Source organism: Dasypus novemcinctus, chromosome 26, assembly GCF_030445035.2.
Source record: "Dasypus novemcinctus isolate mDasNov1 chromosome 26, mDasNov1.1.hap2, whole genome shotgun sequence".
In the NCBI taxonomy this organism is placed as follows: domain Eukaryota; kingdom Metazoa; phylum Chordata; class Mammalia; order Cingulata; family Dasypodidae; genus Dasypus; species Dasypus novemcinctus.
Genome location: NC_080698.1, coordinates 38,512,513 through 38,534,356, shown reverse-complemented (window position 1 = coordinate 38,534,356; position 21,844 = coordinate 38,512,513). Strand labels below are relative to the sequence as shown.

The 21,844-nt window shown below is 35.2% G+C and overlaps 1 protein-coding gene across 4 annotated transcripts in view; it reads right to left on the bottom strand.

Annotated features, from left to right (window-relative positions):
• The window catches only part of CNTN6 (contactin 6), a 365,092-nt gene that overhangs the window by 325,553 nt on the left and 17,695 nt on the right, over window positions 1–21,844 (bottom strand). Inside the window, exon 2 of one of the 4 annotated variants that reach the window (XM_071211968.1) lies at window positions 3,227–3,368. The exons of the other annotated variants lie outside the window; for them this stretch is intronic. The gene's annotated coding sequence lies outside the window, so the exon portion shown is untranslated. The remainder of the gene's footprint in view (window positions 1–3,226; window positions 3,369–21,844) is intronic. 4 annotated transcript variants of the gene reach the window in all.

The window sequence follows — 21,844 nt, the reverse complement described above, 5'->3', positions numbered from 1 at the left end:
ACTGAGAACTGAAAGGTAAGTAAAAACATGGCAAGGGTGTTGAGGAATGAGGAAGAGGAAGGGACGTTCCAATTGGAGAAAAAGGCTGTGAAGATGGGAGGACAGAGAGGACTTCTTCACAGACAGGAGTTGCAGGACGACTAAAGTATTGACTGCAAAGGGAAGGATGATGTGAGGAGGCAGAGGGATAAGAAAGGTCCAGAATGAACACACAGAGTGCTATTAGCGGTGACCCAAGTGGAAGAACATTCGCAGAGTTCGTGTGATTCAGAGTTTGTCATCCTGGCATGCAGTGACATCTTGAACCAACTAATTCCTTGTTGTTGTGGAATGGGGAACAGGGTGGAGGGGCTGTCCTGTGCTTGGTAAGATGCTTGTTAGCACACTGGCTTCCATGCACTAGATGTAAGTAGCACCTCCTCCAGTTGTGACAATCAAAAATGTCTCTAACATTGCCAAAGTTCATATGGGGTGGAGGGGTAAGGGCAAAAATCACCTCTGATTGAGAACAACCTAAATAAAAACTTTTCTTTTTGTTCACAAAGATACATTTCAAGCTGGATGGGGATGGTAGGTCAAGTTGTGACATATCTGGACATCTGGACACTCACACACATCTAATGAGAATAAGTTAACCTTACAGTTCCATTAACCAGGACTTTAACTTAAAGAGGTATATACATTTTTTTCACTCGTTTCCACTACTATAATTTGCCTTGCAACAAAGTAATTCATTTACTCTTCATAAGAAAGGTATGATGTAAGACTGCTATCACCCCCAATATACAGATAAGAAAACTGAGGCCCAGAGAGCAGAAAAGTTAGCTAAAGTCACACAGCTACTAAGTGGCAGAAGTGGGATTTGAACCCAAGGATGCTGGGTCACTTCTTACTATACTCAACACTTATATCTGCTGATGTTCTAAATCTATATTATACAAAAGAAGGAAAAGATAATTTCCCTGAAATGTTCTCAGCAGAATTATCTGAGGAGAAAAGTGAATGCTTACATAAATGCCCAACAGTAATAAAACAGATAAGTAAAGGCACATGCCCTTACTAGAATATTTTATAGCCATTAAAATGAATAATTATGAAAGTTGTGTAGCAACATGAAAATAATTATAATTATGTATGCTATGTGAAAGCAGAAATGCAAAATTTTTTCTCAAGTATGGTTATAATTATATAAACATTCCAACTATATATGGAGAAGATCTGCAAAGAACAAAGACAAGCAAAATCAATTTGTTGGAATGATTAGATTAAGGATGAATATTTTAAACTTTGCTTTAAAGTTTTGTTTATGGGGACTTTATTTTGATGTGATGAAACAATACAGAAAAATACCAACAGATTAAAATTAGTATGGCTATCACTGTAATATGTATCTTTCAATGGGACCTACATGATATGAAATATTGGTTTTGCTATGCTTTTTACAAATAAGGGATTCTTTCTCATAAAACTTGTAATTATCTGTTCTAGCAGTGCTTTCTCTGATGCACCTATCAAGAAGGAGCCTATCAGTCATTTTAACTCTCAGTTGCCAGATGTAGTTCAGTACCTCTTATTCAAAGAACAGGCATGTACATACATATGAGGATACAGAAAAAAAGGAAGATAGGCAAGCAGGAAAGAAGGAATATAAGCCAATGACTACACATACCTTTTTGCCAACATAGTGCCTTTCCTATTTGAATTTATCTAAATGTTATTGAACAAATATTTCTGAGTACTATTTGTCACATAAGGTCATACTTTAACCATAAATTATAAACATGAAAATTATTCAAAGGAATAATGTTATTCTCCAAACAAATTTAGAAGACTTTATGTGCTTTACCATAAAATAATAAGTCAGGAATGAAGATATTCTTCTTAACATTTATTATAAATAAAGTGAGTCAACCTGGAATATAATATTTTCAAAAAATTGTGTTGGAAAAAAAGGATATCTTTATGAAACCTTATACTAGTCACAAAAATTCAAATTTTAAATGGATCATAGACAAAATATAAAAGGTAAAACTATAAAATTCTAAAGGAAAACACAGAAAATATTTGTGACCTTGGGATAGGCACATATTTCTTAGGACATAAAAGTCACTAACCATAAAGGAAAAAAGGTAAATTAGACTTCATACAAATAAAAACCTCCAACATTTCAAAAGAGACTGATAGAAGATATTCATAATACATGTACTGACCGAAGACTTGTGTCCAGAATCTATAAAAACATCTTATATAATGCAATAATATAAAGCTATACCATCTAATAAATAGAGGCAAAAAATTTGAACAGACACTTTACAAAATAAGATATGTCAATAAGTACATTAAAGAGATGCTGAACATCTGTAGTCACCAGAGAACTGCAAATTAAAACCACAATAAGATACAGCACTTTATAACCCAAAATAATGACTAAAACTAAAAAGATAGGAACACTAAATGTTGATGAAGAGGTGGAACATCTGGAATGCTCATATATTGCATGAAATATATGAGGAAGGAAAATGGCACAATCTCTTTGGAAAATAGTTGACAATTTCTTAAGTTAAACATACCATACAATACATCAATTCTATGCTTAAGTATTAACCAAAACAAACGAAAACATATCCACCCAAAGATCTGATAAAAGTGTTAATAGTAGTTTTATTGAAAATAGCCCCAAATTAGAAATAACGCAAATGTCCACAAATAAATGACTAGTTAAACTGTGAAATATCCATACAATGGCTTACTACTACTCATCAATAAAAAAGAATGAAACTAGTGATACATGTGGTTATATGGATGAATCTCAAAAACATTATGTTATATAATATGTCAGACACAAGGAGTACCATACTGTATGACTCCTTTATACAAAGTTCTTGAGCCAGGAAGAAATGAATCTATAGTGATCAAAACCAGAATAGAGCTTGTGGGTAAGGGAAGTGGTGGCATTCATTCAAAGGGACATGAAAGTACTTTTGTCTGTGATAGCAATATTCTATAGTCTGATTGGAGGGGATGGTGAGTAGTTACATGGCTGTATATTTTTAAAACCCACTGATTCATTCCCTTAAGCTGGGTGCACTTTATTATACGGGGATTGTATCTCAATTCAGTCAATTAATAATTCCTATTATAAAGGAAAGAAAGAGCAGATGAGGAAAATGTACAAAACAAGGAAAAGCTAGGAAAATAAGAAAAAATAAACAAGGTTCTCTAATACCTGAATTGTTTCTTTTATGCACTTGCACAGTTCTCTTCTGGGCCACATTTTGCTTGTTGTTGGCTTTTGTTCTTTTGCCACTAGCCTAATATTGTTCAATACGTTCTCTTCTATTGACACTGCTTTCAAAGTTCCTCAGAACCTGGTAATAAGAAAACTTCTTAGAACTTTAAAGAAATAATATTATTTAAGTATTGGAACATGGAATATGCATAAATAAATTTGTAATCACAGAAGTTTTTAAGTCAAAAAGGCTATAAGAGTTTAGGTGTGCCAAGGGGGCATTCTCTTTGGATTTTAGCCTTCTGTATCATGCCTAACTTTGAGTATGACCTACAATTTCCTATTAGGATGAAACATATACACATAAACAGATACACACAATTTTTCTATGTTATTCTTTTTCAAGTGTGCCTAGATATTAATGTTCCAAGGGCTAAAATCAGATCAACAAGTGAATAAACTGATATTCATAGCATGGTCTGTACCTACTAACTTAAAAAGGACTGAAATCATCACTTCACTAATAGGTTAGTTTAAAATTTCATATTGCAATTATCTGAAAGATGGAATCTGAAAGAAAGAATATGTGGCACACTTTCTAATAGCTCCCTCCTTCACTTCTGCCGACTTTACAAATTCCTTCCAAAAGTGGATAGAAAGATGAAAGATGGATCAATGGATTTGGCCCTTAATGTATGATCTTTTAAAAAATCTACCCACTCACTAGTCTCACCTTATATATTTAAGGATCACAGATTATATTTGTAAATAAAAGAATGGGGGGGGCAGAGAGAGAGAGAGAGAGAAAGTGAGCATATTTTCTCTAGAGAAATTGGAAAGCAGCCAAAGTATTAACACCAAGGTCGTCAGTCTGGCAGAAAACGTTAACAACACAAATGTTAAACTCAACTCTCAGATGTTGCTCGAGTTTGCCAAAATCATTTCTGTTAAATCGTGAATTAGAGAGACAGGACTGTGACTGTACAAAAAACCAAGTAACCAGGACTTGAATTATGGAAAACAACAAGAATTAGATTGGTTTGGGAAATGAATCTTATTCATCCTTTCAGCAATCACGTTACTGATATTGACCACCTGTCCACCAACCATACCCTCAAGAAAAATGGAGAATAATAAAGGAGAATGAGGGTTGAAAAATCACTTACCTAGAAGGTCTTAATTTCTTCATTTATGAAAGGAATACTTTAGACTTTATATTAAGGATCTTCCCAGGATAGTTTATGGTTCAGAGCAATAGAAAAGCTTCCACTAAAGTTTCCAAAGTTTAAAATATGATGAGATGGGTTTAAATTTCAAAGGGACACCTTTCAGTCCATTACTTTATGGGCTTCTCCTTAGCATTTAAGGTTATTGCAAGAATTGCCATTTCCTGCTCTCCTGGCTTTGGAGACTGCGTTCACTCTGGGTTTTACACCCAATTCTTTGGCCAAAGCTCAGTTTTCTTCATTGAAACCTCTATGGTTTAAAATTGAAATAACTCAACAATTTCCTTCTCAGCACATTTTTAAAAAATGTACTTCCTTTTTGGATGTAATTCCATTTAAAATAAAACTTCTTTTCTTCTGCTATTGTTGACATTACTATTCCATCAAACATAAAGCAAGATACCTGGGTGTCACTGAAACATCCAGTCCCCTGCCATGTTCAGCTGGTGCCTAATTCCTGTAGATTCAATGCCTATTCTGTCAAAGGCTTCTCTTTACCTTTAGGATGATGTTTAAGCTGATAAGATATGCATGAGCAGACTTTGCTCATATTCTGACATCTAACAACAATGGTAATAATGATAATGGATTAACAATTAACACTTCCCATTACTAAGTGCCTGGAACAGTGTGAATTGCTTAGCTATGCTAAGTATGGATTATATCATTTAAACCTCATGAAAACATGAGACAAGCAGTTGATTAGATTGGATTTCCTCAACAGCAACCTCTGAGACAAGGACTTGTGTATGGGTGCTTTATTTAGGAGGTGACTTGTGTATGGGTGGTTTATTTAGTAGGTAATCACAGGAAGCATGAGAGAGTATGGGGAAAGTGAGATGGAAGGGAGACAACTCAGGGGATGCATGGAGTGAGTCCCACTGCGGGGAACAGGAGGGAGCTCAATCCCCCTGCAGATCCTCTGGGAACCATAGGGCACACACTTCAGGATTGTCCTACAAAGTCATGAGGAAGGGGTCCTATTTGTCTACCTACCAAATCTTTTCTTCATCAGTGGAGAGTCATTTCTGAGGATATTACATTCCCTGGTACTTCTGATTGGCACTTCCGGTTTGCCTTATGCACAGGTGAACAAGCTCCTGGGAGCCTTCAGAAAAAGAGGTGGAAAAGGACACAGGAGCTCGAAGGGGGGAAGCCTGGAACTCTCCAGCAACATCTGTGGGTGAATTTAGGGCCATGCTGACAGGATATAGGTTAGTCTCCTACAGTATCAATTAATAGCCCCAATTTTCTGATATAGAGATTTAAATAGAAACAGGGAAATGTTAAATAACTTGACCATACATAGTCATGTAACAAGTCATGTATCTAGAATACAAAATCAGGAAGACAGAGTCCAGAGCCTGAACACTTAACTATTATACCACACTGCCTCTTGGCCTCTTAATTCTCCAGCCACATGGAGTTACTTACAGTTCTTTGAAAATGCCTCTCTATTCCCAAATTTTGCAACCTTCTTTTTCTTTCTTGCTATGATATCTTTCTGTCCTTATCCAACTTTTAAACTCCAAATTGTATTCCAAATTCCTGCAAGAGATCCTTTAAAAGAACTCTTTTTATCTTGATGAAAGTAGCATAGAAAAAGCCAAACCGTGCTAGAAGTCTGAGTACAACAAAGACAATACACATCCAATTCCTTGTCCACTCCCTACAAGCACCCATTCTCAGTCTTCCAGCTGCTTCAACTGATATTTGCTCCCATAACTCTAAATAGTATCCATGTCATTATGTAAAATTTTGATAGGTGAGAATATTTGTTTTAAAGATTTATTTATTTCTCCCCCTTTCCCCCCTTGTCTGCTCTCTGTGCCTATTAACTGTGCATTCTCCTGTGTCTGCTTGTCTTCTCTTTAGTAGGGACCTGGAACTGATCCTGTGACCTTCTGGAGTGGGAGAGAGGTGCTCAGTCTCTTGCACCACCTCAGCTCCCTGGTCTGCTGCATCTCTTATTATCTCTTCTCTGTGTCTCTTTTTGTTGCATCATCTTGCTGCACCAGCTCTCCACTCAGGCCAGCTTGCCGCGTGGGCTAGCACTCTTGTGCGGGTCAGCTTGCCTTCACCAGGAGGCTCCAGGAATCAAATCCTGGACCTCCCATGTGGTAGACAGAGCCCAACCACTTGAACCACATCCACTTCCCTGATAGGTGAGAATTTAACTTGCTTCTATCCCCACCCCTTTCCCAAGGGATTATTATATTATAATTTTCATTCAATTGTTTCTAAATACATATTTGAGTTTTCATGATTATGACTATCCAAATATTGTTCACTGTTGATCTAAATAGTATGATCACATTTTCTTTCTTTAACAGCTTTTGATTTTTCTAAGTTATTAATTTTCAATTCCTTTGTTATTTTAGCATCTGTGCTATATTTTAGTCTTCTCTGCTCTTCAAGAGCTCTGTAAAACACTCTGGATAGAATTGTCCACATGGTCCATCATGTCAGATCATCTATCCATTTCTTTGATTTTCCTCGGACTATTTCTTGGAGGCCCTCAACACACGGATCTAATTTGGATTGGCTTTCTCCTAGGCCTGAAGAGCAGTTGTTACTCAGTGCTTCTCTTATTCTCTGTCCTTCGCACTCCTGTTTCTTAGCCCTCATGTCTTCATTTCCTTTATTAACTGAATATGTCCTTATGTACTTGATTAAGGGCACTAAATTTCCAAGTTTTGGGATGTCTGACAGAATTTTTAAAGTAATAAAGATATTCTCTTTAACACTAGTGATTTGGGTGTTTTATATTCATTGTGCTGGGTAATGGGTGGGTGTTTTTAATCCTCAGATTTACATACTTCATGTCTGGGATATTTCTGCAATATATTATCTGCCTCCCTGCTTTTAACATTTTTTCTCTTTCAAATTTTTGGAATTCACGGATGTTGAACTCCTCAGATATTTTTTTGCCTCAGATTAATTTTATAAATTTCTCCTCCTATCTCTACTAATGTTAACTGATATTTTTTACTTCTAGTATCCTTTATGGATAATTCCTTCAACTTTTTCTTGCAATTCTTTCACTGAATTTTGTTTTGTTGCTATTTTTGTTGTTTTGTTTTTTTGTTGTTTTGGTTTTTAGCTATCATAAATGAAATTCACAAAAAGTATTTTAGTCTGTGATTATTTATTCTCTCTTCTATATATACAGATGAAAGATCTTCTAGAATCTCTCTGAAGAAACTGGTTCTCTTCATAATTATAATATTTGTTTTTGTTTAGTTGAGGGAGTACCCCTTTTATACTGGAGGACTTCCTCAGCTATCTGGTTCATTCATATATCTGTACTGATGGGTGTGGTTTGTTGATTGGCTGGCTTCAGTCTTAGGTTGTAAAGGCTGAATCTCATTTTTATTAGCAATTTTTAAAACGTGTATACTTACAAATCGATAATCTGTGACTTTTATTTTTTCCACAGGAGGATCATCTAAACCTCAGCTTTATGTCTCAAGTCTCATGCAACTTTTTTCTGGATTAAGACTTATAGTGTATCAGAACATTTTTATGTCCCCTATATATGATGGAGGAGGTTGTTGGTGTGGGAGGAGTGGGGTGGGGGGTGGGAGGTATAACATTTTTTAAATGTTTTTTATGGTTTTTAACGTAACATTCTTTGTAATCTATTAACTTTAAATTAAAAAGTGTAAAAAAAAAAAAGGCCTATAGTGATTTAAAGCTGTATGTACCCCAGAAAAAAACATGTTCTTAAATCTAATCCATTCCTGTGGATGTAAACCGTTGTAAGTAGGGTATTTTGATGAGGCCATTTCACTTAAGGTTTGACCCACCTCATTCAGGATACAGGGAAAGAAATGTCTTTGGCTCAACATCTTGAAATGGAAAATATCACTTTGGTGAAGTTTTTTCTTGGCCATTATCAACAGTTATCTTCTACTTCCTCTTGGCTACCATTTTATGTCTATATTTATTATGAAAACATATTGTGATTCTTAACAAATTCCTATATTCTTTTGACCCCCTATAAACCTGTGATCCCCTTAAGACAGAAACTAATCTTAAAAAAAAATTGTATATTCATATAACCCTGCATAAGTCCTAGCATATATAAATGGCTTAATAATTATTGCCTTAATTGAATCAATACTGGAGGAAAATGAGATGATCTTATTCTATGTCATTATATCAGTTCATCTTTCTACTTTCCTACCACACAGACAAACTCAGCTCTCAGTATCTCTAAGGCTTGATTCATAAGATGAATAAAGCAGAAGCTAATAGCAATCTACATTCAAACTATTTTAGTGCTAAATAGGAAAGAGGTTCATATTGGTGAATACAAATAAAAAGCTCTTCAATTAATACCATCAGTCATGCTGCCCTTGCAACCACTCCTTTCATGTCTTTTATCTTCCTTAGTCCTTCCTGCCCTGCCAAAGTCTTTGACTGTAATGATAGATACTCGTCAAGCACACTTTACTGAAGAGTCTAATCTTTAGCATATAATTTTTATGCCACCTCCTTCTTGAAGACTTTCCTGAATGCCCAGATGGGTATCATCTCTCCGTTTTGAACTGTCATATATTTGCTATCCCAGGGGCTGGCTGAGAGCACATGAATCTCCCTTGAATGGACAGATGAATGAATGGTAACCATATGCCTATATAGTTGGAGGAATTATTGATGCAAGATTGCTTTAGCTGGATGCCCAGACCAGTCATGGAGAGGTATCCTGGAAAGATGATTCTTCCAATTCACTGAGTAGCTGTGAACTTTGACTAATGTGTTTTAGTGGCATGATACCATTATGTATAATCATAAATTGCTGTGACACCCTGTGACTAAGGAGAGGAATTAAAACTAGAGTGCTATACAAGATTACTTAAATGACACAGGACAGTTATCTTTGCATCCTAACCAACTGAGTCAATCCCCTTGGACAGACAGAGCAGAATAGTCCCAATAGTCTCACTGAGTTAAGTCACTGGATTTGTTTACTGGATTTGTTTACTAAATTCCATACTATTTCTTGAAAATATTTTAAATTATCTCATAATTTAATCCTTATGATTTCTTGATGCTTTCATCTTCCTTAGAAATCAAGCATTTTCCTAGAATTTACAATGAAGTTGTTCACACACTGAGCATTCTATTTTATTGCATTAATTACTCCCAGGCTCGCATTTTTCATATGATAATTTGTTATTTACTTATCTTCTCAACCAATAATTAGACCACAAACTGAATAAATCATGATTCTGGAAAAATATACATATGTCTCTCATTTATTCAGCAGGAAGAGACAAAAATTCGGCATCTTTTTCAATAAGAAGATGCTAATTTGAATAATATCAATATTTGTGAATGCATTTATTTACTAGTTAACCCAAAGTAATTAGACTTTGTGTTTATTATTTTAAAGGTTTCTTGCCACTTTAGAAGTTAAAGGCAAAATATTATTTCTATCCCTAACCTTCCTTTCTAATCTGATCTCCTACCACTTGACTGCTCATACTGTTTTCTTGTCAGGCTTCTCAAGAGATATTAGAACCTTGAGGAAAGGTACTCTGACTTTTGTCTTTGCGACTCAGTGCCTAATGCGTTGTGTTGCCTGGGATCTAATAGATATTTAATAACCAACAGTGTAATTAGTGAATGCTCCATTATTATCATATACCTTATTCTGTAAATACCATGCATTTTGACCTTTCTCTTTATTCATCTCTTCTTGGAAATTTCTTCTGCTTGCCTCTCTACCCAGTAAAATTTCCTTCCATCTTTCATATCCATATTTTATGAAACTTTTTATGACCTGGCTGGATCTGGTCCCTCCGCAACACTTTGTTCAAACACACTATCATGTTCAAACATTCTATCATGGATGTTTGTGTCTAACTTCCATGTTAGCTGTAAGCAATTTGAGAGAAGGAATTTCTGAGTACATGAGAAATTACAGGTGGTTAATAAAGTTTGATGAACCAATACCTAAATTTTAAAGAGTTTTACCCTAGTGACTGAACTGTGCAGTGCAGAGGTTCTTCAAAATTTTCAGATCACGGTGCCCTTAGTGTCTCAGCAATTTTTTTCCTGCACCTAAGGCCAAAAGAAGTACTTAACAGTTCCATTTATTAAGTAGTTTGGTTCAAACAACTTATGTTCTAAGAACTTAGGAATGGTTTGAGAACTACCACATGCACACATTGAAAGATAAAATGTCTTTATATCATTCTTCATTTACCACTTTTACTTATGGCAAGTATGCTCCTGTTGGGCACAACACAACCTCTCAAACGTTGGAATAAGATTGGCTGGCCTCATTTCCAGCTTTACTTTGATTTTCACATAGTATTTTCATTTTATCATAGGAACCATTAAAAACTCGGTTCACAAAGATATGGTATCAAAAAAAGGTGTAACACGCTATAATGTGGAAACAAAAAAACCTCAAGCCAGTATTTCCTGCAATACCTAAGAGGTGGTTAGCATCACTGTTTCTCTTGCACGTTTGACTATATCCTGCAATGTCTTTGTGAGTTCAGTGGGGCAAGGGTGCCTTAGACCAGTTTGAGAACAGAGGGTGTAGTGGTAAAACATAAGAATTTTGGTAAAAGATTACCCAATTTTGAATTTTGGCACTATTAATTAACGATTGGATGCTGTAGGCAATTTACTTAACCTCTCACTTCCTTAGTCTCATTTTGCTCATCACCAGATGGAGACTGATACCACTTCCTAGGATTTTTAAAATGATAATGAAATGTGTTTATGTAAAGTACTTAGGGAAATAAGTGCTTTGGACTGTATCAATGGTAGTTATTGTTGTTGTTCTTACCAATTTGAACTGCTTATCATGCATTTGTAATAGAGACCAGTCCAATACTGTGCTGGGTCACTATATTTCCTCAGGAATCTGTCATTCTCCCTATACAATCTAAGATGTCTCTTTATTCATAATCATTCTAATGATACTATACTGGCTGAAACTTACTGAGTAATTACTATATGTAAGGCACTGTGCTAAAAATTTTAGATTAATTAATCTCAACTACTCCTCCAAACAACCATCTATTAAGGCTATTATTATTTCCAATTTTACAAATGTGAAAACTGAGGCTAGAGAAATCAAATAGTATGTCCAAGTTCAACCAGCTAGTGAGTGACTAAACTGACCAGTATTAGAATCCAGGTGTACCAGGCTCCACAACTTGAATTATTAACTACTGTCCCTTCTGATGGATCAAAAGGGTAAGGCAGATTCAGGCATCGGTCTATGATACCTAGATTTTCTCCCCACAAAAGGATATAGCTGGGGTCCTAGAATCAGTTGTAGACTAGGTAAGGCTTTGGGAGAACATAAATTTATATCCTTCATAATTCTAGCTTCATCTCAGTCATGATTCTGACAACACTTTCAAAGCTACTCTCATTTTCCCCCTCAAGTACTAACTTAGAGTAGAAGACACAATGAAACTCTCAAGGCTGCTAAATATTAAATTAAAATCTAAATGGACCCATTACAAGATATATCACCTTCATGCAGGATTGATCTATAAAAATTTATTTTTTCCTAAATTTGCCAGCGTTGAGAGAGACTATTTTAGAAATGTTCAGTGGCTAGAATATGTGTATAATCCACCTTCCAAGCAACAATAGACAGTATTGATTTCATCAAGCTCTTCCCACTTGTATACAGGCTTATGAAATCCTAAATCAAGAAGCAATCTTGCTTTTTTGACAATGATATAGAAAATACCTACTTTCCCCAACGATGGTATAACCTGTTTTACACATTTCTTCAATTTAAAAAAAAGGTATTTTTGTTTTTAGCAGAGTTGAATGTGTTTTAAAGTCAATATTTTAATAAGAATGGACATTTACATTCCTAAACCAAAAAGCAATTCTATTTATCTGACATCATTTAAAAGATGATTCTTCTATCTCTTTTCATAAGACTTGGATCACTGCTTTTTTAATACCTCTGATGTAAGTATTAGCTTTAGAAGACAAAAGCACCTTTCCTAAAGAAAGACACTGGTCTGGAACATACTTGGCTATGTAAAATATTCAACAGTGACACAACAACTGATAAATAAATCCTCCAAATACCATAAAAATTTTAAAACAGTAAATATGTGTAGTTTAAAGGTGTTCCAGAGGTCAAAACAGCTAAAAAAAGTCTTATATGGGGAAGAAATATGTGAACATAATTAATTATTAAAAACAATGATAGCAACAGGTTGGAAAGAGGGGGTGGATTTGAACAATTTAAATCTCCTTTGTGAATACACCAAGAAGCTGATATAGCTATACAAATACAGAGAATGTGTGCATGTGTATGCATATACGTAGAAAGATGGGTCTATTTGCTGTTCATTTAGATATATCTCAGGATCATCATCAAAATTGGTCAAAAGAGAATTTAAAAAATGGTATTTCTGTAGGTATTATTTGATCCTCTTTTCAAATCTGTTTAACAGAAATATGTAATATAGAAATAATTATTATGTATTCTTAAAAAATGCTGTGAATACAGACTTAAAACAACCAACCAAATCCTTTAAAAAAGTTAACGGCAGCAGAAAGCTACAGGCTTAGGGTTTAGACATAAAAATTATAGTCTCTAAGATAAACTTCTTTTTTAAATTGGGAAGAGTAAAACAATGACAGATAGTATCTAATTTACATTATTTTGACTTTTTTGAAATGAACTGTAGGACTTTTCTTTCATGCTTTGGTAGGTTCCAAAGAAGAAAATTAACAATAAAAATGAGAGGCTATATTAAGAACATCACATTCTTTTATTCTAAAACTTTGCATGCATCTACAAAAAGCTACCTTTTTTTTTCTTTGAGAAAATGGACATGAAAACAACAATCCCTGGATTTGTAATGAAAATCTGGATGTGAGTTCTTTTTTTTTTTAATACTAGATTTTTCTTTGTAAAGATTTATTTATTTATCCCCACCTCAGTTTTTTCCATAATTGATTTTAAATAATTTCAAGTTGCACAGATTAAATAAACTATCCAGTGCATTGACAACTTAATTTACTGCAATTTCTTTAAATATATTAAACTACATTTATAAAATTTAAATATATTCTATTTTCTTAAGTGTTTTGAAGTTCTGAACAATCAAAATAGGATGCTAACAAGCAAACTCTAAGTTTGCCTTTTATATTAACCTTAAAAAGTAAAACTTCTTTAAACATTTAAAAAACTTAAAAATTAGTAAATTTTCTTGCACTTTGCCACTTAAACCAGTAAGTATAAGATCATTTTTTCAACCAAAAAATTTAAATTGTAATACTAAGGCAATCTGACAGAGGCTTTTCAAAATGAGCACTTTATACAGTAAACACACTCAGATGGTCCTAATTGATAAAACCTTAATCCTAAACTTCATTTCAAAGTATTTACATCATAGGTTTGACTTACATCATTATCTTTTTGTTTCATTCTATACCTTTCCAGGATGAAAAGACATTTACCTTCTCAAATGAGTTCAGATTATTTATTGGACAGAAATTTGAGCAAAGAAAGTTAAGTGCTGGAAACCATCTCTGTTTAGGATAATTGTGCATAACATACAGAGACACCTTGAACCCTAATTATAATTATATGCACTGTAACAACTGAAGACTCCAAGTCCACACTCTTCAGAGGGGGTTTTTGCAGGGGTCCTAATTACTCTCATAAATACTTTTGCTTGATTTGATTTTGCAAGCCCTGACTCAAGGTTTCTGCTCCCTCCTTTCAGTAACCTCTTTTCAGCTCAATTAATTCCACATGCATTTCACATTATTCCCATCTGGCTGGACCATAACTGTTAATGTTATTTGTCTGTCTTTGGGGTCACAACTCTGAAATCATGCTAATTATACGTATTAGCACCTAACATAAAGGCTGAAAGGCAATAGAACAGAGAGGAGCATCACCTTCAGAAATTCACCAACACACCTGGAGCATGGTCAGACGTAACTAATAGGCTCAGCTTTTATCACCGTGGAAGGTTTAAAATCTGCGCCATTTCAATTTGATCTTTTGGAGTCTAAAATATGATTAATAACACATTGAAAGTACAGTTTAATTTTAAGCAGGAAAGGTTATTTGTTTTGCCCTCTTGCAATATACACAATAAAAAATGACATATTTGACATCTACATAAACGGCAACTGCCAATGAATGTTCTTGAATTTGCTATGATTAAATAATTATATATATATATATATTTCAAATTTAGTCCCCAAATGAACAATGTAACTTTTAGGGAAATGACTATTCAATTATTATAAAGTAGTTTAATTGTTTTTAAACCACATAAAATAGTTTATGATCATTTCTCTGGCTTTTTTGTAAAAATGTACCTATTTACCAATAGTGTTAACTGCATTTTTCTTTCCTATTAATATAACAATACCTGAAGAACTCAACGTTTCTTCTTATTATTATTGACAAGAAGGATGTATGTTAGCAAAACCAAGTAATCATACTATGAAACAAAATCCAAGTGGTAACTCTCATATAATAATAGTTACAATTAAAATATATATAAATCTCATTGGTCACACTTTTACCTCTAAATTGTTCTGGTTTACTGTGAACTCAGGGAAATACATGAAGTAAAAAGGGATGTTCATTGGATAGACTTTTAGCCAACAATATTTATAACCTGATATAAAAATAACGTACAAGTCCAGAGTGTAACAAAAAAATCACTTAAGAAATTTATAAAGCTTTTCAAGAATGAAAGGAAGTCATCTATATTCTTGACTCTAAGTATATGGGTATCTACAAACTTAGCTTACCTTTCAATTTTTCCCCTATATGTCAGAAACAGCACATAAGTCTTACAGTTTAGTCTGTGTTCAAATTCTGACTAAGAACACTGCATGTATCATATACATCTTGGAATTTCCAATCTTGGTTTTCATTTTTTCTGCACTAATTTGTGATTTTACACTCATAAAGTTTTTACAGTCCAGATTAACCATACACAATTTTCACAGACATGAGTGTACCATGTGAATCTTGGTATATTTTCATAGGGATGAATAAATTAGAAAATGCATTGTGCCAAATAGGAAACTTGAAGTCAAAGCATTTACTTTTCTTGTAAGAAATGAGTTAGTGATCATTTTGTTTATCTAATGCTGTATCACAAATCACTCCAAAACTTAGTGGTTACAACAACGTTCATTAATTCTTAAAATTCTGTGGGTTCGCTGGACTGGTCCCTGGATGCACATGGTGCCCCTGTGGCCACACACTCACCTCACAACTGGACCGGGAGGTCCAAGAAGTCCACTCTAACATGACTTGGTGCTGTTTCTAGCTGGGGAGCCTATGCTTCTCTTCAAATGGCCTCTCCCTGTGGTGTCTCATGCTCTAAGACCTTTAGTGTCCTTGCTTTCCAGAAGATTTTCTGATAGCATGGTGGCTGGGTTCCAAGAAAATGAAAGCAGAAGCTGCCTGACCTCAGAAGGGCTAAGCCAGGAAGGAGCATAGTTTTACACTTCCACCAATGTTATGGATCAAAGCTAGACATGAGGTCAGATCAGAGTCAAGAGGAGGAAAATAGACTCCCTTCTTGAAGGGAGGAATGGCATGTCTATAAAGGGAGGGGAGGAATTGTTGGTGACCATCTTAGGAAATTATTTAATTGTGAGAAACACATGTGTCTATGTATCTTTATAAAGACATAAAGCTCAGAATGGAAATAGTATAACTAGTTCATTTTATACCTTAAACAGAAAAGGTTAAGGAAATAACCAAGCTGCCCAGCTCTGGCTCCCATGTCTAGGATCTTTCCATATAACCAACACAAACTTTTATATTTTATTTTTGCTAGGTATGGAAATGGTATGTTATTTAAAGAGTATTTTATAAATACCTGCTTTAGGTACATTGGGCACTGAGGAGAATAAATTGGAAGAGTACAAGGAAAAAACAACATGATATCTCCACACATCTTAGGAAACTTATTAACTAGATAAAGAAAGCAAATATTATGCTAGATATCAATAATCACATTTTTGGCAAAGCATGGGGTTATGACCCAGGAAGCTGAGTTTTAATCCTCAGCTCTGTTTGTGTGATTTTGGATACATCTTGCTCCCATCTATAAAATGAGTATTACTCCCCCAAAAGGTCATTTAAACCATCATATAAGATGGAAAAAAATGTAAGTACTGTGAAAACTTAGGCATGTTATGTAAGTCCAAGATCTTCACAAAATGTGTGAAATATGCTCTTCTGGGGGTCAGTAAGTGCTAGGAATTTGTACAGATGGGAGTGATAACAGAGTAGAATAAATAGGGGAAAAGCTTCTATTGAATCACACACAGCACCTAAATGTTTCCAGTGAAAAGATATGAACCCCCAATATACAAAGGAGGAATTACAAAAACCGAGTGAAACCTCATACTCACACACACCCATACTCAATTAGTCAGTCAAAGGGATGCTGATGCAAAATACCAGAAATTGGTTGTTTTTTATAAAGGGTATTTATTTGGGGTAGGAGCCTACAGATATCAGGCCATAAAGCACAAGTTACTTCCCTCACCAAAGTCTATTTTCACTTGTTGGAGCAAGATGGCTGCTGACGGCTATGAGGGTTCAGGCTTCTTGGATTCCTCCCTTTCAGGGTCTTGTTTCTCTCTGGTTCAAGGTTCCTTTCTTCCTGGGTCTGGCTTCTCTTTCCTCTGTGTGCTTACTTCCTGGGGCTCCAGCTTATGTCTTCAGCATCAAACTCCAACATCAGAAACCCTCTACTCTGTTCTTTGCCATGCCTCTTATCTGTGAGTTCCCACCACCCCTTGGTGGGTGGGGACTCAACACCCTACTCATAACTCAATCATGCCCTTGTACAGATCAGATTACAAACATAATCCAGTATCTACTTTTGGAATTCATCACCTTATCAAACTGCTACACTCCACCCTCTGAATTCCAAAAAGACATTACAATATTCAAAAAAACATTTAAATCAGTAACAATGCTGTTACTAAATCATATCACAATCAACTTAAAGAAATACAGTTTGTCTTGGGGCAAAGTCCTGTCTGCTATAGACCTCTGAAACTTACAAAACAATTTATCTGTTTTCAATACACAAATGGACAGACATAGGATAAATATTTCCATTACAATAAGAAGAAATTGGAGAGAAACAGTTCAGTAAACCTGCAAGGAATCCTCCATTTGATTTCATTCTGAGAGTCATTCTTAAGATGATGGCTTCTTCTCCTTGGAGCCATATGGAGACCCACTCTTTCCACAGTCTTGACCAATGGCCATTTTCTTGGTTCCAACTTCATCAAGCATCTGGGTGTTGACCAAGCTCCAGACCTCTTCCTCCAAGAGTGGTGGGGTGATTGGCACACCTCACCCAATGTTTGGGTTAGAGTCTTAACCCCTCTAGTATGGTGATGTGAAGAAAACATTTCCCCTAACCATTGTCATACCAGGCTCAACTCTCTCAGAGCAATGAGTTGACCACCTTGCCTTCCCCAACATTTGACATACAGGCTCAACCCTCTCAGAGCAACGAGTTGACCACCTGGCCTTCCCTAACCTTTGGTAGACAGGTCCACCTTTCTCAGACCTGGGGGGTGCTGACCTTAACCTCCCTAATCCTTTGAGAATGTGCTCCACCCTCTCTGTACCATGGGGCAGCAAAAATCCCAGAATATTGGACAGGAACATCCACTCTCTTAAGTCCTGGGCCAAACTCACCCTCTCAATATACATGGGTGGGGTTCCTCTCTTGACCCAAGGAGAAGTCTTAATTCCAGATCTCAGCTTCCATGGTTTTCCTCTTAAAGCTGTTTCTCCTTCAATATCTCCTTTCCATGTCCTTTTTATTCCAGGCTGACAGTGGTTTTGTTCATACGGCCCTCTCAAAAATTCTGTTGGTTTACCATGCAGGAAGCAGGGGTCCAAGTCATCAGACAGTAAGACTTTCCACAAGTCTTTCCTGGATAACTGCATCTTCAATCTTGGTTTACCAGTTCCAAGTTTAGTTAAGTCCTCAAATGGGACACTTTTATCTGGAAGCTTGATTTCCAGAGGCTTGAAATTTCTAGAATCAGTTTCTGTTTTCTTTGGGCCCAACAGTTCAATCCTTAGCATATCTCTCTCATCTAGAATTTTGCTATAAGCTGCAAGTATTCTCCAGGTTTACTTTGGGAATTTCTTCAGCTAAATGCCCAGGTTTGCCATTTTCAAATTCTGCCTTCCATGAAACACCAGGAGTTAATCTTGCTAAGTTCTCTGCCACTTTAAAACATGGATTGCTTTTCCTCCAGTTTCCAATAATAGTTTCATCATTTCCTTCTAAGGCATCATAAAAAATCTCTTTAGCATCCATATTGCTATAAACAGTCTCTTCAAAGCATTCTAGGCCTTTTCCATCAAGCATTCCACAATTCCTCCAAAAAATACCCCTTACCCATTTATAAAACTGTTCCAGCATTTCGTTAATTACAAAAGCACTTCCCCACTCCTCAGTACCAAATTCTGTACTAGTCAGCCAAAGGGATGCTGATGCAAAATACCAGAAATTGGTTGGTTATTATAAAGTGTATTTATTTGAGGAAACTACAGATATCAGGCCATAAAGCATAAGCTACTTCCCTCACCAAAGTCTATTTTCACTTGGAGCAAGATGGCTGCCGACGGCTTGAGGGTTCAGGTTTCCTGGATTCCTCCCTTTGAGGGTCTTGCTTCTCTCTAGGTTCAAGGTTCCTTTCTTCCTGGGGCTGGCTTCTCTTCCCTCTGCAAGCTTACTTCCTGGGGCTCCAGCTTATGTCTTCAGCTTCAAATGCCAACATCAAAACTCTAACATCAGAAACTCTTAACTCTGTTCTTTGCCATGTCTTTTATCTGTGAGTCCCCACTACCCCTGGTGGGTGGGGATTTAACATCCTAATCATAACTCAATCATACCCAGGTGCAGATCAGATTACAAACATAATCCAATATCTATTTTTGGAATTTGTAACCTTATCAAACTGCTACACATACCCACACATATCAGACCTATTAGAAATAAAAGAAATGCAACTTAATACAACACACACTTATTCAACTATGAAATTTAACAGAAAATAATACCCACTTCCAGCATAAGTAAGGCAATATTCACAATGTAGTATTTTGCTAGTATGAACCAGTGTTGGTACAACTGAAAGCAATTTATAAGAGTATTAAAATATTCATAATCTTTGAACCAGAAATTCCTTTTGTAGAATTCTATCCTTAGGAAATAATCAAAATGATGATGTATAAGTACACATAATGATGCTGGTTGCAGCATTATTTATAATATCGAAAATTTGGATGTGCCTTAAATGTAAAATACAGGAGAATGTTTATAAATTACAATATATTCATACCCTGGGACCATAAACTATTAAAGTAATAATTTTGAAGAGTTTTTATAAACATAAGACAATGTATAGTGAAATTTTAGGCAACAGAGCAGAATTTAAAATTGCATGTATTGCAGGATATGTTTAAAAGTATATCATACACATGTATAGAAAAATATCAGAAGCTAATAGACCAAATTATTAAAAGAAGTAATTTCTAAAAAGATAGATTATTTGTGATTTCATTTTCTAATATTATTATTTTATGTATTTTCCAGAATTTCGATTTCAGACCTGCATTTTAAAAATTATTAAAGTGTTATTTTACCTTTTTCAAATGTTTTAATTTACTGGTATGTGAAAAGGCTAATATGTGGCACAAAGAACAAAAATCCAGAATTCTTGGAATTCAAAACAAGCTTTGCCTTGTCAGCAATGGAGTAAAGGTCCCTGATAGGTTGTTCTCTCCCTTGCTTATCTCATTCGTTCATGATTTCCACATTTGCCTGATGCTAAATTTGGTTAAGAAAAGATGAAGTTCTCCATATCGTAGCCAGGATGATTATTTCAAGGCTAAGTCTGATTGTATTGCTACGTTCTCTTCTACTTCCCTAAGCACAAAACACAAAGTCTTTAGCTATAAAACCTTCTGAACCATGTCCTAGACTATCTCTCCAGCCTCATCTGGTACCTGGACTTCTGATCCTCTGCTCACCCCTGCCTTCTTTCAGGTCCTAATCCTACCACATCCCCTTTCCTCAAAGCCTTTTCTCTCTATAGGACCCCTTTCCCCTTGCCTTCACCTAAGCATAGATATTATTTTATGTAGTTTTGTGTGATTATTTAATTCAAATATATGTCCTCTGAGATGCTCCATGATTCATGAGGATTGGGCATGTCTCTCTAAGCCTTTATACCCAACACAGAGTCTGGAACATGGGGGCTAGATAGATGATCTGAATAAACAGTTAGTGAATCCATCGATCAGTGAAAAATCAATGAATGAGGTGGCTGGTAGTGCATTGTAGAAACAGGAGTCAATCATAATTTGTATTTACTCTAATAATAGCAAGATGAAATGCTTTTCAGTAAAACAACAACAAAATAAACAAAAACAAAATTAGATGAAGTATTGTGATTGCTTAATGCAAGCAAAGTAGATTGATTCATCTGCAAAAGGCCCAGGTAGAATATTTCTTATTATCAAACTCAACAGTGCAGATATTGTTGCTACTCACCAATAATTCTCATTCTCCTCTTTCTTGTTACATGAAAATTTTCATTTCTTCTCTCCATTGAGTATTTTTGTCTTAGTCAATGAAATGTGAATTCAAGGGATATGTATCTCTTCTGGATAAAAGCATTTAATTGCTTCAGCAAGATTCTAGAACGCTATTTTTCTGAAATTGTGGAAGAATATGCACATATGAAACTGTAACATTGAGCAATCTCAAAGAGGACAATTGCTCCAGAGATTCATGCAGAGAAATCTTTGTAGCCTTAAATCGTTAAGATTTAGGGGTCATTTGTTATTGCAGCATACTGTAGCCCAATCTGACTAATAAATGTCATGATTCTAACCTAAAAAGTAAAACTTGTTTGATGGATTTTGCTTTTATCTTTACTATTAAATATGCTAAACAAAGTATGACTATATTCAGGAATTATATCAAACAAATTTCATTCCTCAATATTGGCTTGGCAGTCAAACGTTTCATCATTTTACTTCATTTCATGATAGCATCATATACAAACATAATACAGTACAATAAGTTAAGTGTAAGTTAGCACAAAATTAGGAAGTTGTTAAGTGGTACACCTAACATTGTTTGGGATATCTGGAGAAAAAAAATATCACCTACCTCACATATACTCTCTCTCTCTGTAATTTTTCAATTGTTTCTAAACCCAGAATTATAGAATTTTACCCTCAGATCTACTCCCTATTCCCTATATGGACTGATGAAATGTCCTAATATAGCAAAACCCTGAAAAGCCCACAATATACAAAAACTCCAAAAGATAATTAAATTTG